The sequence below is a fragment of the Grus americana genome, chromosome 9, assembly GCF_028858705.1.
Source record: "Grus americana isolate bGruAme1 chromosome 9, bGruAme1.mat, whole genome shotgun sequence".
In the NCBI taxonomy this organism is placed as follows: Eukaryota; Metazoa; Chordata; class Aves; order Gruiformes; family Gruidae; genus Grus; species Grus americana.
The window spans coordinates 10,067,480-10,088,580 of record NC_072860.1 but is presented as its reverse complement, the minus strand read 5'-3'; the positions used below and the strand labels follow the sequence as shown (position 1 = coordinate 10,088,580).

At 42.0% G+C, this 21,101-nt stretch overlaps 1 protein-coding gene across 3 annotated transcripts in view; it reads right to left on the bottom strand.

Moving 5' to 3' along the window:
• The window catches only part of NYAP2 (neuronal tyrosine-phosphorylated phosphoinositide-3-kinase adaptor 2), a 144,576-nt gene that overhangs the window by 6,788 nt on the left and 116,687 nt on the right, over positions 1-21,101 (bottom strand). The window lies entirely within an intron of this gene.

The window sequence follows — 21,101 nt, the reverse complement described above, 5'->3', positions numbered from 1 at the left end:
AAATGTTAAAGGGTTTTATTTGATAGTTTTGCCCAGTTCTAGTGTTAATGTGTGACAAAATAAAAATGTACTGAATGAGGGCGCATGCCTTTTGAAGTTGCAAGACTCGCAAGAGGAAATCACCAGTTTGTAGATCAATGAACTACAGATATGACAATAGCCATGTTGCTAATACAAAATCCCAAAGAGTGTTAACAAGATTTTCAGTGTGTCCTAGACGAATTACAGGCGCGAAGCCTCACAAGCCAGCACTCAACCCAGCTGTTTAATCACAGCAGTAACCCTCGATGACTTCAGTAGGGCTACTGAGGTGTTTAAAGCTAATGTGGACTTAGGCCTAATCCTTCCTGTGATTGAACTGATGGTGCTCACGCTTAGTTCCAGTACTAATTTTTTCATATCCTCCCTCCTTTCTGACTTCAGCCTGCTCCTCTGGTCATGCACCAGGTTGTTAACATCCCTGCTATATCATAACAAGGGATTTGTTCAGTGCGAGAGGCACAAAAAATAATGATGTTACAACTTAAGTTATGGGAAAAAGTAGAGCATTGAGAACATTATACAGCTATACAGCTCTCCCGTTCCCAAAAGATCCCATAGCATGTGAGGAATGGTACACACACTGCAGCATGTCAGAGCTTGGCTGCAGATGTGGCTGTAGGCAGACAGGCACAAAACGCATCAGCACTGGAAGTAACAGCCAACAAGACACAGCACAGGAGAAGCAAAGTTGGTTTTGACCAAAGAGTCTTGGCCCAAAGCCTATTCTTATTGAAAAGGGATGAAGGAGCCAGCAGCTAATGTTAGGATTGTAAAGAGGGATCTTCTGGAGACTCCAGGATATGTCACATAATCTTCTTTGAATTATGAAATTTGCTGATTATATATCAATTTTTGTTTTGATGGAATTTTTACTCATTAAATTATCCAGGGTCTAAAACACTTTTTTTTTTTTTCAAAATCAGACAGAGCAAGAGAGTGAAGGAAGCCAAAGGCCCAGAAGTTTGGACATTCACGTAGGAGGTGTTGGAGGTAGGCTCAAATTCTTGCTCCTAAGCAGGCAGTAAAAGCTGCATGATAACCTGGTGTGTAGGAACCGTACAGGAACGTAGAGTGGTTGGATAAATTCTCTCACCTGAACGTGTCTGAGCGCAAATGTAAATGAGGATGTCTTACAAGTTCCTGATAAACACACTAAGCCTTTGATTATTCATTACTCTCTAGATTTTTTCCAAAAATTTTTAGAGCAAATGCTTGTTCCAAACTTGAACATCAACAACAAAAAGTAAAAAACTTCTTCCCCTATACAAAACTGAATTCTTCTATACAGTTTTAATCACCAGCTTTCTTGAAGGCCTTAGGAGAAACCAGTCTACGTTGCCACCTTACTTCTGCCCTTATTTTTCCGCTACTTTTATTCCCAAAACACTGGAAGTGAATTTTATTAAGATCTGTTACATACTTTCAAGTTCTATGTTGGCAGTGCCACGGAGCAAGAAGTAATATTGTAAAACCATCTTTCAACTAAGAAAAACCAACAACTTTGCACATCCTCAAAACAATGCAAAATGTTTTGTCTAAGAAAACCTAAGTAAAAAAAGGTCCCTTTCGGTGTGTTAATGCTTTATGAAGATCTGAGAAACAAACCAGACAAACCAGTTCCCTTCTCTTAAAGTGCAACCGGTAGAGTTTTGTATATAGGTGCCTTCATTAGCAGTGGCCTGTTTTCATTTCTTCTTACCTCACAGGACTGAAATTTGAAATATTCCAGAAAGATAAGTAGCAGTCCCCATGGTTTACCAATGTATGTATTGCTTAAATTAGATTGCCCTGAGCTAGATCACAGAACTGCCTTGGAGCAGAGGTTTGACGGGCAGAACATCGCTCTTAGAGGACAGAACCTGGAGCCAGAGGTCAGTACATGCCGTAGCTCTCAGCCACATCAGAATTTACTGAGAAAAGCTCATTATCCCAGGGAAAACTCAAAACAGGCTTTGGGGGACAGACAATGACTCACGCTGCCAGGAACTCCCTGGTGTCACAGCAGACTGTTTATGTTTTCTATTGCCCTGGCACCAGCTCTGCCCCGGCCCTGGGCACCCCCACCGCTGCCTGCAGAATGATGCCGGCGCAGCTCCAGCCTGTGCTGTTGTCGTGGCAGCCTGCACCAGCAGATTCACGAAAGTGCTCAAAATACGGGCGTTTAAAGCAAGAAAAAGAAATGTAAATGAACATAGTTCTTTCCCTGTTCTTAGCTAAGCACGATAGTTTGGTTTGGCAAAGACAGTAATAGTTACAGACGGAAAGAGAAGAAAATATTCTCCAATAATACAATTAAGCAGCTACTGATGGACACAACCTTGCACACCTGCTAGCTGTGGTCACCAGGCATAGCAAACGTCTTGTATCTTGTTGTTGGTGACTATTGACAATATGAGATAAGACTTTCTGGCCCTTCAGGACCTGGACTTCCACCATAAGGTGCATCAGGTGAAGTGCATCTGTACAGCACACAAGCAGGTCTATGTAAGTTACTGAACACATGTATGCTACTGAAAAAAATACGGCAATGCCTGCAAGTACCAAATGATCCCATGTAGCACAGCCTTTCCAAATGAAAAACATGAGGGGTGTGACGAGAAAAATCTGGGAGCAGGACTGAAAATACAGACTGAAAAATCCTTAGCACTAGGCCTGGGACTCTCTTTCTTAGGTGTGATAAATTTTACCTGCTCACGTGTGACAGATAAATAGCTACATAAATACATAGATAGATAAGGCTCTCTCTTGGGAAAAAGATGTATGTGCTACATAAGTCCCACTCATATCCTCTTGTCTCAACCGAGCCCCACCTAACTTCAATCGCGATCCCTGTGCACCAGGCAGGCGGGTGCCCTGCGCTCCTGCGTGTGCTGGGACAAGAGAAGAGCAAGTGCCGGGAGCGATTCTGCTCCTCCAAAGTCAGGCCAAGGGGTGAAGTGTAGGTAGGATAAAGTCACGCTAATTCCCGGTGCTGAGAGGCATTTCAGGAAACCTATCATTGAAAAGTGCACTGTAATTTTTCAGACGAGTGCCCATGAAAATATGTGCTGCTAAAAATGCCACGGGGGAGAATATTTGAAATATTGTAGGCAGCTCTATTACTAGTCACTAAGTTAGAAAATGCTGCCAATTTTCATTCAGTTTTGAGGGCGCTTTTATAACATTTGAATTGACCACCTGATATTTCATGCTCTGGACACTTCTATGAGTGGGTTGTTTTGGGTTTTTTTTGTGCTGCATGAACTTTTGATGATGACCTAAAAAAAAAAAATTCGACTTTAGTTTACATGAGGGCTTTAGACAATACCATATCCCATACAGACATACATACATACATCTGTTTCTCCTCATGACATCTTGGCTGGTAAGTTCTTCGTTTGCCTATTTTAATGCTGCTGGTTTGTTTGAGGTGAAATCAGAAGCTCTGGGCAGTAAGAAAGCCCCATGACTCAGTGCTGCTTCAATCACTTTTTCCTAGTACTATCGGTTCCCACTTACTGTGCTGAAATTGCAGAGGTCGGGGGGCCGAGGAAGATGCTGTTCTCTTCTGGCCCTTGTGAGTGTCTCCCTCTCCTGCTGGATGGGCAGAGGGGCTGACTCTTCCTCTACAGGAAGGATGGGGAACACCACGTCATACATATGTGATCGTTGGTGTCAGGTACAAGTACCCTTTTCTCTGTGACAACTGCATATCACAGATAAAATGAAAGCCCAACAGCTGACATGAGGCTGTAACAAAGCGATCTTAAACCAACGCAAAATATAATGAATAAAAAATATCAGCAACATTTGGAGGTGATTATGAGAAATGTCTCCTGGATCTGTAAACAAAGCGCTCTCTAACAGTGCAATCTGTGTGCAGTGCTACACATCATTTAGCAGAGCCAAGCATGCTGGTTTGTTTTGGCAGGCGACAGTAAGTGAAGAAGAAAGGCTTTCTGAAAGCCACTTACCATCCTCTGGGAGGAAAAGGTACTCCCCTCCCTCTTGCCTGTTCTCAGACAGAAGTTTCCAAACTCTCTTTCCCACTGAAACTCTTGACGGCACTTTCTCTGGTGCGGATGGGTCCCAGCCCCCTGGCCGGGTAAGGTATTTCCACTCGGGAGGGTGTGAAATCCCACTCCTAGAAGGCAGTCGTGTGCCACGGGTGCAAGCGGTGGAGGGCTATGTTAAGTAGCAACAGTTACTTCACGATCTGCTATCTGATACTCTTAGCTTGATGTGGAGGTCTTCTTAGCACATGTTCGCAAGAGGGGGGTTGTCCAAGGCAGGAGTTCAGCCAGAATCAGGTTTCAGAAAATCTGAGCAGCAAGATCCTCACCCATTTGCAGCCAACAGGAATGTACTGGCTGACTTCATGGGTCCAAGAATTTGACTGCACTTTGTTCAAACAAATAACAAAAAAGCCCTGAAATGATTTAAAAAGCCTTCGGAAGAGCACTTGGAAAATTATGTTGGCCAAGATTTCTTTTGCTAACCGTTAGCTATAACCATTGCACTGCAGTTGAATGTTGCTGCTTCCAATGGCTGCAAAAGTCAGTAAGTGAGGGTAGAACTACAGGCTAAATCTGCAGTCATTTCTCTCTGACGGGAGTACTCTGGAATAATATTGACATGAAAGACAGCGTAATTTGGCCCAGGGTAGTTAGTTGTTCATAGAGTTCTGTACTGCTAACCCCTTCTCCTGTTACTGTCAAATTCAAAACAACTGATTATTAATACAAAGGTGATTAAAAGTAACAGTATGTTCAGGAACACGCAGGATGTGCAAGGTGAGCTGTGAAAGCAGACACTCTCCATGCAATTCATAGTGCATGGTAACGCTCCCCAGGGACACTGGATAACGTTAACTGCAAATTCTTCTCTAGAAGTGCCTGACGTGTTTTCTAGAAGGTGTCCTATGATGCCAGCAACCAAATTAGAATCATCCTGTGCATTCATGTACTCGCATCACAAGCACAAGCACACGCAAGGTGCTAAGCGCTACACAAGCTACCCTTTCCAGCCTTTCACAAATTCTTCTTTTTAAAGGACACAAGTAACATCTCTATTTTCCCTCTAAACACTTGGGAAAGAATTCCCCTAGCACACTAGTCTTAATTTTGACCAAATATTTGGGTGGGAAGGAGCACTTTGTAATCTTACCCTGCATCTTTAAAAGAATTCAATGACACCTGCTATTTCAACTTATGAAACTGTATATGCATCACATTTTAGGGTTACTGTAATGTTTGAATTGCTGTGTTTAATGTTTAGATCTACATTATTCTAAATTTCTGGAAATATGTTTTCTTACAAATGATACTACTACAGAAAAAAATGACAACTAGAGTCCCTGTAAAAACTGTTCTACCAGTTAATGTAATTACACGATGCAGTATCATAAGAAAACTCTGGACACTTTTTTCCAAACACAGGACCCACTAAAAGACTTATGACATTGTCTTCTGCTCTACAGCCTGACTAATCCACCACTTAAAACCAACTAACAAGAATCTTTGGAACGCCAGGAATTCCCAAAGATTCAAGATTATGAGCAATTAATACTTATCCTAAAATTAAATTAGCAAATGGTTAGTAAACTTTCAGCACCTCTGATTCCAGACCTCCGGTTTCATGATTCATTGCTTCCAATTACTAAATGCCACAGTTACTTTGTACAGAACCAGCCCTGCACATACTTCTATGCCTCGAGTTTTCTGGTAACCCTTGGATTTTTGCTGAGGCTATCAATAAAGCAAACTTTAAACGATAAATTCACCATCCTGCTTTCCATTTTTATACTGGCAATCAGTCTAGCTATAGATCTTCATGACCTTGCATTATCATCTTATTTGGAAACATGTATTCTTCTCATCTAAGTTTTTTTTTTTAACACCAAACAACTGTCCAAAATGTACTGCTCGATCTACTGCTAGTTAACACATTCTGTAAATGCTAGTACATTTGAAATAAGAGGCTGTAAAATAACTCATATTAGGGATATTGTGTAAAGTTGTCTCATGCATCTCATTTATGCAGTGGATCATCACAAAGTGCATTCCTATTGAGATCACTCATGAAAAATCAAAGCTTAATCTATGCCTTTGCTAAGCAATAAATGCAGAACTCAAGCAACCCACGATGATACATCCTGTCGTTCACTGTAAAACAGAAAGGAAAATTCAATATTGTATTAGGTCAATCACAGGAGGGACAAAGGACAGAATACTTTGCTAGAGTTCAGTGATACAGAGATCTCCTGCTAACCCATTTGGCAGTGCCGGACCTGCAGGGTGACGCTCTAATGTCCTAGATTTCCTTGAGAGGCTACTAACCCTGTCTCCCCACCTCTTCCTCTTGCTGGAGGTTGCTGCTCCGTTGCATGTGTGCCTTAACTGCTCATGAACCTGCCTTAAACAGCAGGACAGTGTGAGGCAGTGACCTCAATGACCACTACAGCTGGCCCTGTCTATGACTGAGTAATCACGTCCACAGTACAACACACCTGTAATTTGTGTTTCTTACTTTAAATTGTGGTAGTTTTGAAAAGCTGCCAGATCCTGAATCTCACACTGAGATGAACAGCCCATCCATCTTTGCATTAAGAGGTGGCATAGAGCAGTGAGGGCTGCCAGCGGGCAAGATCCTTTCCTCCTCAAGATCCAACCCTGGGACTGCAAAAGCTCTCATGCATGAGGGAGCTGAAGGCAGCAGGGTGCACGCTCTAGATATCGCTTCTGGTCACCCACCAGAGGCCAAGAAGGACCCAGAAATTGAATATGGAAGAATGAAAATGAGTGGAAACAAGATCAAGACTTTGGAAGAACTAAGAACTATGAGAAAGTGGACATCGAGGCCAATCCTAGAATGACAAAAATGTGACATGTGGGGACACCACGAATTCCATTTGTTTGCCCATTTTATTTGACCTCATTTTTTCCAAGCTAAAAACACGTACATGAGCTTCAGCACTCTTCCTATTGAAGCCAGTACTAGAACTCAAGATTTAACTAACCTTTATTGCTGTGACAGCAGAAGAACCTCACCACACCAGTTTGCCAGCAAAGCCCCAAAGTCTTTATATTTCTCTAGCATTTCAAGAAAACGGTCACAAGAATAATTTTAAAATAAAAAAATGTAAAATTATCAGAATAATACACGGAAGGAGAATGCCTCAGCACTGAAAGCTCTGGTGCCTTCAGTTCCTCTTGTTTTGCATTAGGTGATCTAGATTCACAAACATCTAGTTGCAGACTGTGAAGTTGCTTTACAGATCAGAAATTTTGAAATATGCTCTTACGTTTGTCCTTTTTTGATGGTGAAATGGAGTCAACAATCATTTTCTTACATTAAATGCCATTTCTCAAGTATTGTACTGATTGTATGAGGGGGGAAAGGTTTAGGAAAGCATGACTGAAACCAACACTGAATATACAGAGATGGTCATATTCTTGTAGGTGGCCACATCTTCCTTTGTAAAGATGCAGAAAAACATGATTAAAAGACAGACATCTCCATGTGTGATTAATTTCTAACTCCAATTTGAAATGCAGTTAATGAACAGTTACTAGACTTATAAACCGCACTGAGAGTTTCTAAAGAATCCAAACATGTAAAAGCCTGCCTTAGTATGAGATACCACATCTGCTCACAGCAACATCATGCAATTTCATTTATATCAGGAATTGTCAAACAATACAGTACCCAAACCTAATATAGACGTGATTTTCTGACGCAGTGAATAGCTGAGATACAGGCAAGAAACTAAGACTGGCACCCGCATGTTTTACAAACCGGGATTCATTGGGTGCAGCGTTTCCCTGCACCTTGTCCGTGTTTTTCTGTTCAAAAGGCAATCGCCAAAGGGATGGCACTGGCTGATACGCGTGTGACACTGATTCAGCGTTAACTCATTGAGAAGACTGCCACAGAAAAGCCACAAATGCCGGCCTGCTGAACCAGGGTTTGCTCGCAGGCTCCCAGGCATGGAGTGACCAGGCTAACTCGACTTAGCCTACAACAGCAGCATGGGTTGAATTCAAGTTCAAATCTCCAGGGCAGGGAGGAGATTTAAATAGCCAACTTAAAAGGAATGGCTAATGACAACGCATGGCAAACAAAACATTCAGCTTCATGGTAACCTATACGCACATATTACACGCAACATAAGGAAACAAACTGTCAACCAGCAAAAAAGTGCTGTTTTTTCTCTGATTATGTTTGTGTTTTAAAGCGTGGTGCAGAAATCAAGTAAGAGTCATGATCTCACCAGTATTAATTTTTAAAATGCATACTGCTAGTGTCTTTTCTCCTGTTTACTCTTTCCTATCGTGAATTATACAATTGTGATTATAAACCCTGGACAGTGAATGTGCCTTTCCAGACTGTAAAAAAAGAGCCGGGCCAACCCAGCCCAGGAGTCCCCTAACCGCCACTGACTGGCAAAGGCTTAAGATCAGGCTGCTGGCCCATAAACACTGAGCTCCATTAGCGGAGCGTGTCCTTTCCCCATCCTATTTTTTGTTGAGAAAAAGCATTCCTTGGACATTCCAGTTATAGCTTATGAGTGAAATGGGAATTCGCTGTTGACATGAGCAAGGTCAGAATTTAACCCTGTCACTTTAAATTAAAAAATGAAAAAGATTTTCTATTATGCGATTTTAGCTGGGATGAAGGCTCCTAATAGCAGTGTCTCTGTGATCCTAAACGTTCCTTAGTATTTCCTGCACAAAGATCTGCCTTCTGAGAGTTTTCTGAGTAGCTGCTGCCACTCTGCTGCTGTAACTTAGTAAGCACTGAGACTGGTCCAGCTGGACAAGGTAATACACCGATAAAATTAACTGTGAAGGAAGCAAATTTATCACTCCTAAGTCTCAAAGCAACACACATGATTATCATTGGAGCTCCAATTCAGTGAAGAACTTAAAATACACGCTCAGGTGGAGAATATGTATCAGTCATCCCCTTGATTTACAGGGACACTTTGCTATTTAAGACAAGCTGGTGCTTTGCTGCCTCAGGCCAGTTAACTGAGCAGCCTACGTACAGTTGTGTGGTGACGAAGAATAATTTTACAAAGGGCCAATAAATGATTGTTAGCTGTTTTACTAAATGCCTAATCAATTGGCAATTATATGTTACTGTGGACTACAAACCAGAAGAGGTCTGACAAATAGTGTCTGTAATGTTCCCATAAAATTGACTCATAAATATGATAATTTCACCCCTTCCTAAGGCTCACCTGCACTGGAGAAACTTTTCTTTCCAGCCTAGGGCCTTTCTATATCCAGCATTTATACGTGCAAGATTTATTTATTGCAAGTCCCTGATGTGAATAGAGTTGGGATTTGCAGCACGAGAGCCCAGCTGGTTAAAGGCACTTCTAAACCCAGGAGCACTTGACCAGCACAAGATACAGAGAACCAAAACTACAGTTTGGGCTGTTACCAAACATTTTTCAACCACAGAAAACTGTCATGAGAAACACAAATATCTTTGCAATTTTGAAACTGTTAAAATAGTTCTTCTGAAGAACTGGAAACCTTAAAATTAGTAAAAATAATAATCTTTTACAGTTCTCATTTAAAATACATGACATTTTTATTTTCATTGTTTAACAAGACAAATGAGAATAAAAGTAGGTTATCAAAAGTGGGTGCTGGCATTCATATTTTTTATAATTGGCATACACATAATGTATATGAATAGCCACACATTTCTAGTGAAAGACTATGAACAAACACACATACATATACAGAGATATATAAACATACTATACATACATACATGAGTGAATATACATATTTATGTGCATACAGTATACAGACAAGATACTATACAGGTACAGTAAGTGCAATATACTGTATAAGGCTATACAAACACCGAAAGGTTCTGGTGAAATGGTGACAACCATGAGAACAAAGCTTGGATGGTTTATGACTTAACGCAGATGGTGGGGGAAACCTTGCCATTCTGTGTCATGTTTTATGCATCAGGCACGCACAGGTCGAACAGAAACATGGTACAATACATTCGGTTCGTATACAAAAAAGGTAAGACAAGGGGGAGGGCATGGAGGTAACTGAAATGCGTATGAGCAGACAAATAAGGTTGTTCTACCTAGAGTACAGAACGTTTGGTTCATTTACAGAGAATGCCTATATATATAAACCCATGCTTTCATGAATTCATGCCATTTTTATTTCTATTTTCCTTTAAGAATATTATAAAATTCTTGCCCTGAGTTAAACATAAATACACACAGAAAAGGAGGGGAAAAAAGGAAATTGCATGCTTCTGGTTTGGTTTTTTTTTTAATTTATTTAACCAAGGCACAATGTCTTCAATAGTGGTTGCAAGACCATTTGAAATAAACTTAGCAATTGCTATTGTTCTGGTACTGCATCCTTCTTAATGTGACTAAACTAATTGTTTGCACACAAAAGTCTCAGAACAAGTTTTGAAGTGAATTTACAAGTTTTAGAAGAGAATAAGTAAATTTATGAGAAACGCCTTAAAGAGAGATTCCCTGAAGAGGAAGGAATGCAACCAAATTAAATTCTTTTATAGGCGACTTACTGATGTTTGGACTGAAATTATTTCACATAAATTACATTATATATTTGTTTAGTATTACTGTAAGTTGTTACCTATTTTCAGTAGAACCATGTACAATGCTGTAAGAGCAGCTAAAAATGAGATGAAGAACTTCCATATCATTTTTAGTTTCCTGTTGCAGGCAGGACAGGACAGTGATCTCACTGATTCAGTGTTTTGTAAGCTGCAAGAGTTACAGCTCAGGAACACTTGTTCAATGATGCCATAAGACTTTCAAGGCTTGCATCTCCCCATCTCACTGACCTGCATAAGTCTTTTACTGGAAATATTAGATGTTAGTTTCTACATATGTCATACTAAATTCTACATACCCATGTACGAGTCTGACTCTCCAAAGAAAGGTCTGGGTGCAAATGCCATGCTTGGCTGTTGCCCCCATGTCCAAGCCCTCAACCACATATGTCGTGCTGCGTTGGCCGCGGCATCTATCTCCATAAATTTCTCTGTTGATCCAAGACTATTTTTCAAAGTACCGAAACGCACCGTCCCAACTCTATCAAAACCAGGCACAATGTGAAACCACAGACCATGCAGATGAGATCTTCTCATGCCTGTCCTGTGCCTTTTAAAGAAATTGTAACCCCCAATCTGAGAAACAATTAGGTAAAGACAGTAAAAAAATGTTGAACGGGAAATGAAAACCTTCATAAATGCTGTAATTCATTCTTTGTCAGAATATTGTTGTATTTGAAAAGTTTCAACAACTTCTGTGAGGGAAGAAGCCTCTTTCTGTACTCTGCTGGCAGGCTTAGAAAGCTTGTGCAAGAACAAGGAGAGATCAGAGTAAGGGAATGGAATATTCTTCCTCCCACTCTCTTCCATCACAGCTGAAATAGTGGCAGCGAAGCCGTCACTCGAGGGTGAGGAAAGACGTGAAGACAGACTCTAGTCTGGTGCTGAGACTGGTCACTCTGTTCCCATCTCTGATACTCTCTTTCTGTGGCATCACTTTTCCTACAGCTGACCTGTTTTCACCCACCGCTGCTCCTCCCTGACACGTCTTTTTTGTGCCTAAGCCCCATGCTATTGGTGTGGAGAAGGAGAGCCCCAAAGCCACGCTTGGGCCTTGGGACCTACCGCGACAGCAGTGCGTGCTCAGCCCCGCTTCTGCCCAGCTTCCCCGCACCATGAATCAGAGGCCTCTTTGGTGCCGCGAGGGTGGCCGAGCACGCACTCTCTCATGCTCTTAAATCAGAGCCCTGGCAAAGCAGGACCCAGCAGTGCAGTGACCTGCTTCTGCTGCATGGCCAGCCCAGCTGAACGCTGAAGAAAAGATGTTGGGACAGCAACAGCAGGGCTGTCTGCCAACAGAAGACGGCTTTGACACATTTGCTTCTTATGCCAATCAGTCAGGCGTGCCTTGGAGGTGAGGGATGATGGATGTGGCAATTCCATCCACTTCCAGGTTTGCATTTCCTTTTCTTTCTTTCTTTTTTTAATAAGCGTTCCCTATTTGCAGTTTATATATTTAGAAACAATTCGCACTGCTCTGGACCCATGCTCTGATTATGTAAGACCAGATTCAAGCTGAAACTCAACACAATGCAATGTGGAGCCTTCCCTAAAGCATTAACATTCTTGTTGTTGCTCTCATCCCAAATGTTGACAGCATATTTAGCTGGACTGACGACAGCAGAATTTTGCCTTCGTGTGTGCAAGATACTTGCCCTTGCAGGAAAAAAAAAAAAAGAACTGTGTAAAGTAATCCAACCGCTCCCTCTCGTGGGCACAGGGCTCTGCTGCACTTTATAAAGGCACAAAAGCATACTCTGAAATCCAAACTCTCACAGACTTTCAGCAGTGCAAACTCCCCAGCAGGCTGTGTGACATTTCAGGACACCGCTCATGCCCCGGCACTTCTTTCTAGGTGGTGGCAGTCAGTGTGATGACTCATCCTTGACTCTTGTGAACATTCAGCCTGAACAAGAAGGCAAAATCCTACGGCTCTAGATCCAATTTTTCAAATACACTCAGGCCACACGCTGGTCAAATCCAGACATTACCTCAAGGTAAAAGTCAGCCCATGTCCCATCAGTGAAGTGCTTGTGCCAGAGGTTTCTCTCTGTACCCCACCAAGGGTTCTTCCATGCCTGCCCATCCTCCCAAGTAGGACCCAGAGGAGTTTCCCCCTCCCAGCTATTTGCAAAACCAGCACCCACAAAATTCAGTCTGTGTGTACATTTTTTTTTGCCTACACAGACACTGAAGACTTCTCCACTGGAGGAGCAGGACTTCTCCATGAAATGGCCATTTGAGAGAGAGACATAATTTGTAAAATGTTCCCAGAAAAATTTACCTGGTTTTCCAGTTTCAGACATTCAAATGCATTTCATTGTATTAGTGGCATAAAAAAATAATCAAAATCACTGTCAAAGATACAGTAGATTGCACCCCAAATAGTTTTTGCACTAATTTCACATAAACCAAAGCTTAAGCAATTCCCGACAGTCACAGACTTTCCCATCTACTCCCATCTGCAACTGCTTACTTTCTCATCTATTACACTGAGCTTACAAATCCTTGGGGTAAGGACAGCCTTTGTTCTACAAACATTGTCTACCAACACGGGGACCTTATTTATGACTATGACTCTCAGACACTACCGCAAACGTCATTGTGGCAGATCCTAGTGGCCAACATTAAGCAGGTTTTGGATCCAGTGACTATCTCAAGCCTTATTAAAGGTGATGGTTAAACACAAGGAGCAATTAAGTCCCTTAAAGGGAATAGCTTCACAGGCAAAAATAGAAGGTACCATTCAAAGCAATAAATAGTGTATAGAAAGTCCAGACCAAAACCCCATGGGACTCTGATTACAGAGCAAGAGGCACGGGACTGTTCCCACACTGTGGACATACAGTTTGAACGAAGAAAAAGATCAAGTATCAAAAAGGAACAACCATAATCTTGGCTCCAGGAGCACAGAGATCTGGGAGGCATTGCACTGGCTGAAGGGGAACACTTGGCATTTACACACAGGGAGAAGAAGAAAACAATTGCCACCTTCCCATGAATTGTTTCATATGTTTTGCTATTCTACATCCAAAATACACAATAGACTTTCAAAACTTGAAAATTAGAGGAAAAAAGAGGGACAGAGAAAGCCATACCAGAGTGGCAAGTAGTTAGATATTCCTTTTGAATGACTGCATCTCCCCTGCGATCTTTAACCGGCAATGCAGGGGGATCTTTTTTTCCCTTTGGCCCTGAGAGTAAGTACAACACAAGTTGGTTCTTTCATTGCAAATCCTTCTGCATTACTGGAACCACGAAAGCAGAATCACTAGAGTTTGATGCTACTTTCAGATTGTGATTCATCAAGGAGTGCATCTAGCAAAGATTTACAGTACTGAGTGATGACACGGGTTTATGCTATGTAGCAAATACGAATTCTCTTACTAGGACATTTTTTTTATTACCATTTCCCTAGTATTCAAACCGGATGAAAGAGCACTTCAGTCTACAGAGTTCTCCACCTACCCGCAACAACTGTATTTCTTTCATATAATGGAAGTTAAAAAAAGACTGCTGTGATCAGATACAGAACAGCAGATCTTGATTTATAGGTGCTCATTTTTCAGCAGCAGAATTCATTAAATGCAGCCGTCAGGAACCCAGCCCTGCTAGGATGCCTGACAACTGCAGGGCGTTTACTGACTGCTCTGAACTCTTGTACACTATTGCTGGGGAAAAGGGCAACTTTAAGCTGAGAATAATAGAAGAGCACAGATGCTTTGTTTATGCTCACAGAGTAACACGGAGCCCATACGCTTTCGGATGCACATTTGCCAACTAAAGCATGATAATGTCAATTCATTGGGGAAGTACTTTGTCTAGGTGCCTTCAAAAATAATTATAGCCATAATAGTAACAATTTACCCTTCTTGCATTCATTAATTACAGGGTGAACACAATGCTTACAACGCATACAAGGACTACAATATGCTTTGTATGCACAACTAAGGCTCCGAGACATTAAGAGCTGGGCTTGTGATATTTAGTTGACCCGGTACAAAGTTATTCATGAACTTAGGCATGAGACAAATACTTAGCTGCATTGCTGAAGAGTACTCAGTACTTGTCAAAATTCAACTCTAAATTAATTTCTCTAAAGTTTTGTAGAGCTTATACTATGCTTAAACTACAGGGTATTGCTACGAGAATGCATGTGGAGAGCAGCCAAATATATATCTCAGCTTTTTCTTTGACATATTTCCCATTCATCATTCTTTTGTTTCAAAATGGAAAAATTAGAATATGTGTTTGGGATTTTTCAGCTACAGTGCAAAATTAAATAATGGTTGCCCTGAAGATAAGGTCTCACATCAGTTTTAATACTATAAATTTTTCTTCATGATAAAATGCAGGTGTTTTAATTGCATTTCGGTTAGCACCTAAATATTGAGTCTTAAACAAAACATTAACTAACCTGTTGTGTGGAAGAATTTGGGATTTAACAGGTGAGGCTCCTGCAAGCCTCCTCCTTCCCTCCCTCCCTCATGCCAGCTGGTGTGGTGCTAGGCTGGCATGGCAGCCGGCGGGCACGCAGGTCGGACCGGTGCAGGGAACGTGGCTTACAACGATTTCTGCACAAGGTTCTGGCAATTACTTGATGCAACACTTATGATTCCAGCCAGCAGGGAAAGAAACAACCCCAACACATCAAACCCACTCTTCTTAAAATAAATACTTTATCCCCTAGAAAATTCGGGTGAAGGCCCTGTAAGATCTGAGCAGGCTTTACCCTTCCCCAAGCTGCGCTTTGTCACTGGCGGTGTCGAGCAGGAGCCCCGCAAGCCAGCAGAAGGGCAGCGCCCTCGCTGCCGAGAACCGCCCGTTCAGTTCCGCTGGCGGGACCCGCCTCCCCCGCAGCCCCGGCGCCGAGGAGCCCCAGCGGGAACCGCGCGGCCGACACCGACACCGACACCGGCACCGGCGGGGCGCGGCGCGGGATGCGGCCGCCAGGCGGCGCCATGGGCTCGCCGAGCGGCAACTCCTGCCCGGCCCGGCGCGGCGGGCGGCGGCAGCCGGGGCGGGGCGGGGGCGGTGTGCGCCTCGGCCCGGCCTCCCTCTCCGAGCAGGGATGCAACCCGCCTGCCGCAACGGTGACGCGGTCCACACCGCTGACAGACCCGATTTCTCACGCAGAGCCGAGCTGCCCGAGGCGTCCTACCCGCTTCCCCACCGCAGCCCAGCCCCAGGCAGCCACCCTGCTTTGCGTTTCCGGCTCCGGGAAAAATAAAGCTTTTCCTAATCCGTTCGGATTTTCCAAACTGCTCATTTTGAACAGCTGTTAAAGTGCATTTTCGTCCAGGACTTCTCCGGCACCGACCCAAACAATAAAGAGGGTATTTTCTCGTGTTCTTGCTGAACATAAACCAGCGTGCATGATAACTATCTCAGACCAACTGGAAATAAATACGACCAAATCCCTTCCAGTTACATATTTAAAGCAGAAAATCTGCTTTCTACTTCCCTACCTACGTTACATTAGAAAACTATGCTGGAAAAATCCTGGACTCTTGCTTTCAGGACTCTACAAAGCTTGGATTTGCATTTACAGGACTCTGCAAAGCTTGGGTTTCCATTTCCTTAGGACAGCTCCCTTAGCAGGGTCAAACCCCAAAACCAAGAGCCAACCCACCCACCCCCCCCAACACCCCTTCAGGGTGCTGCTCTCCCCTGGGCGCTGCTAGCCCGTCTGGCTATGAAGCCCAGTAGCAGGGAAGACACCAAAAGCACCACGTCATTTCAAAGATCAGCCTAGCCATACCACCCACAGAGCTTCTCCCTAACAATCGGCACCTGCAGATTAAGTCTGAAAAGGTATAAATGTCTATTACCTAGCAATGGACATTTTAACAGCTCTTATCTGTTCAGTGGTAAATGTCCAGGAGCCTCTAACACACACAGGCCAGGAGAGATCTGAGCTAGCTTTCCACAACCGACAGAGGTGGTTGAATTAGGAGGATAAATTACCAGGTTATCCGAGATAACAGACATGCAGCTCTACATGGTCACTGAGAGTTTAGATAGGTGAATCCCCTCTGCAGGTGCCTCTCTTCATATCACCCATGGGGACCTTGTGTCATACCCCTCATTTAGATATCTCAGAGGTAGGTAGGATAGATCTCAGCTAAAGAGTACACTCAGTCCTTCTACAAGTCTGTTTTATTATTTAGCTACCTAAATATGAATTTAAGGAGCCAACTTGTATCTAAATTTTCACCTATCACAGATACATACTCAAACTATCGATAGGTTCACTTCATTTGGTGCAAGACAATAATTACATGGTCAAGTCCATCCTGTGAATGGGAGGCCTTTCCCGTTTGCTGTATTATATTCAGTTTGTCCATCACGTGGGCCTTCTGTGTTGTGTTCACTGATGGGGTTGCATGGGGGAAGAAAAATGCTGTCTCAACTTGCTGGGGGCTCAGGCAGATACCAGGCAAGTAATGAACTGAGCTGCATTTTGTTTGTTTGTTTGTTTTTTAAATAAGCCACAAAAAATGTCAGTGCTGATTCTGACAAATTTTCTAGCTTTTTCCTCATTCCTTCAATCCAAGTTGAAACTCTTTAATTCATAGCTGTCCATGTATCTTCATTCCCTGCTCTGAGTTATTCCTTCTAATCTCAGCATGGCTTCTGGATTTTACTTTGATCATCACTGTAAAGCTTAAATCTTCTTTCCTTGCTTAAATTGGAGCTAGATATCACTGCCCGGTCCTCCCCACAAGAAGACACCAGACCTTGAGAGGCATGCAAACCTTCGGAATTAAGATAGCATACGTGAAGGAGAAAACAGTAAAGAACAGTGCTGCCTTCCTGCTGAAAAGCAAGTAACTAACAGGCAGCATGAAGAGAGGCTGCACATTTGCAGATAAGGTACACAGTTTTGTGGAAATCTGCCTGAAAATAGGCTCTGCTTTGCAGAAAAGCTGAAATACCACATTGTAACTATCAGGGGTTTTGTTTTCAAAGGGCGTATTTTCCTTCAGATCATGGATCTTCATTACGAACATGCACTGCTATGCAGCTTAATACATGTGATTTTCCAATAGCTGTCTACATCTTAACGAAAACAAACTTCACTTTGCAGAATTCATTTGCAGCAAAAAAAATCTAGAGATAGTTATATTGGCTCCTTTTTCTCAAAATGGAAACCAGCGGTTTTTTGGTGTGCTGAAGACTGTTTCAGAGAAGCCTGGCAGTGAGCTAGAGATGATTTTATGTACATTAAAAATATGGATGCGAGATGCTCTGCTCTCCAGCAGAGGGACTTCCACAGTGCAGGCTGCTCAAAACGTTTGCTTCTTTTGTGACAGACATGCTCGGTGTATCCTGTACGCGACAGGGATTTTTGAATCCATCGATGGAGTATAATCCTTTGTTACCCTGAGGTGAAGATGTGGAGAATGACAGGATGCAGGGAAATATCGCTGTATTGCAGTGGTACCTGTGACCCCAAATCCTGCTTGCTTTACACAAGTGAACAATTTTGCTCACTGTGGGGGTCCCCTGATGTGATGGAGCGTTTGCCACTGCAGGGTGAAACACCTGGCAATGCCTGCTACAGAAGTCTCAGGCACCAGCACAGAGGCTCCAGCAACATGGGTGATGGGTTATTTAGTGGGGCACCCTTGGACCATGTTTATTCTACTTTATAAACCTCACATGATGGTTAACTTCTGCTGTTCTCTGTCCACTTGGATGGCTACAAATGACTTGTCATTTCCATATAAAGGCCAAACTCAGATGGACTTTCACAATTTCTAATTTTATTCACATACTTCTTATCTCTAAGATATAACTTACTGTACTTTCTAGAACATGTAAGCTCTCTGCTAACACCGGAGAACCTTTACAAGGCATTACATTCTGTGATATCTAGAATGCTTCTCTGCTACTTACAGTCCTCTCTTTAGGATATATATATATATATATAGAGAGAGAGATATGTATTTAGGAAATATAGCTATATGCCACTTCTATAGCTCAAATATATTCCCTGCTCCTGTCATATTACATTTCCAAGCTCTCCCCTTGACTTCCTCTGCTACTTCCTTAATTTCTTAAACTTTGTCCTTACACAATCAGTAACTTCAGTTCCAAGATAAACTTAGGTTTATCTTTCAGTTTAAATTGAGTCAGTTCACGACTTCATCCACAGTTACTTCCTGCAACCAGCTCCTTCAGAATGCCCTCACCACTTACCAGAACAAAGTACAGAGCGGCACGCTCTCTATGTGGGTCAGCATGTTGGTGACTGCTGGCTGCCGCTACACTACAGAATTTTAAAGTGTTCTCCATCAGAGACCAGCCACATAATTCATCTCTGCTTTTAAGCTTTCTTTTTATTTATAAGTGACCACTATAATGCTTACGAAAAATATACCATAAATACATTCTGTGAATATTAACTGGTTAATCCTCACAATTCCTACACCAATAAACAAACAAAAACCAAGGCATAGGGGAGTTAAATGTCAATAGTTACATAATTAGCCAATATTTGATTGGAATTATAATTTAGGTTTCTGTAGATCAGACCTATTTTTAATTACTAAGCATCCTCACCACTTCCTTGAATGATTCTGTATTAAAAATGATGGGCCTTGAGAGCTTAGTTGCAAATCTGATTTTTTCCCCCCAAGTTATACGTTTTGAAAAACATCAGTTTGGGATCCAGGAAGATTTGAGAAAAGCGATTCACAGTAATCGTCCCTTTCCCAGATCTTGTGTCCCTGTACAAATGTTAGCTGTGCCCATCTCATCACCAAAGAAGTGGATAACAGGATGCGACCTCCTAATATTTTGGAAAGTCTAACTGCTGATTACAATGTGGTTAAGGAAACCAGTATCAATACAATCAATAGCCACAGCACACAAAAATAAACACGCTGTATGCCACAATCTGTCAGATTCAGAATGAGCTAACAACCCAGCCGTTTCCACACACATTTCACCTGTCATAGATTATTTGCACATTAAGATAGAATAGGTGTATAAAGAACACAATCAAAGTAATGTTTGTATCTGCCATGGAGATAAGAAGACTTTTGTCACTCCGCTGGGATCAGGGTCAAATCCACACCTTAAAAAAATTATGTCATTACAATAAATGACAAATTAATAGATGGACAGTAAGAGATTGACAGCTTGAAGGGAAGACTTACGGAGAGAGAAAGCTTTTACTAGTTTTTCTTGTTTTTCCTGAAGCCATGTCCATACCATACATCATTCAATTAACAAGATCACCCTCTACAGTCACTTGAAAATTCCTCTTATCATCTTTGTTCCTTTCTTCTGTATGAAGTGAGGTGGAGTTTTCCTCCACAGTTTCAGTGAACCCTGGCTGCAGCTTCTAAAAGGCTCATTATCTCTTCTATCACATCAGCTTCTGCTTTCAAGGCTTATTGTTTAGTTCTTAATATAAACTGAAAGACTAAAATCCCTTCAAAACACCCAAGGTGCCTTTGCCACTGAGTAACCAGCAAAGCGTCATGTCTGCTCTAAGACCCATTTAATAAAAAATCATATACTACATGAACACTGGGACACTCAAAACCTTTGGAAGTACAATCACCCTAATTTCTTCCTTAGATGAAGTAACACTTGACGTGGTATTTAAATGGGCTGTCATTTTGAATCTCCATTATGGATTTGATTTTCTTATGTAAAATATGCTTTAGAAATGTGCAAGGTTCTGTTAGGCATTGTGTCCAGCAGGGCTTGGAAGTAATACAATAGCATCAGTTTTGCAGGTTAAAAAATTTTAACCTGTATGGTCTAGGCTACCCAAATATAACCTTCCTAACAAGTAGCTGGCTGGCTGGATTGAGTAAGTCAACCTTACTCTTCTGGTTTCTACTTTGGCCAAGACCTTCTAGAAGCAACTCACCAAGCTACAAACAACTTAAATACATGATTATGACAAAGAGGTCCGCAGGGAGCTTTCCACTCAAATCTTATTGAAATTCAGTAGGATTATGGGGACTAATTCCCTGAAAGCCGGTTGAAAATTCGCCATCTAAATAAGTGTGTTTGTGTGTGTGCACATGTGCATACATATATGTATGTGCACATACATACATATGTTTATGTCTCTGTGCATATGTATACCTACACACATGTACAGCGATGTGTAGGCCCGTACATGTACACACGAGTGATACAATACTGGAGTGCTTGACAGAGAAGCTTGACAGAAGGCATTCATATCATGTTTAAGTGAAACCTCTTCTCTCGATTGCTACTCTCAGCAGTTAGTTCTGTCAAACTAATAATACAGGTCTGCACAGCAAAATGATACAATATCAGTATTAGCATATAAAATAAAGGTAAGTATAGGTTTCCCATGTCTTTATTTCTTTTCCATCTTCTCGCTATTGCAGAAATTTGCCAAACCCAAACACTTCTGTTTCTTTCTCAAGGGTCTATGTGGCATTTTTGGTTTT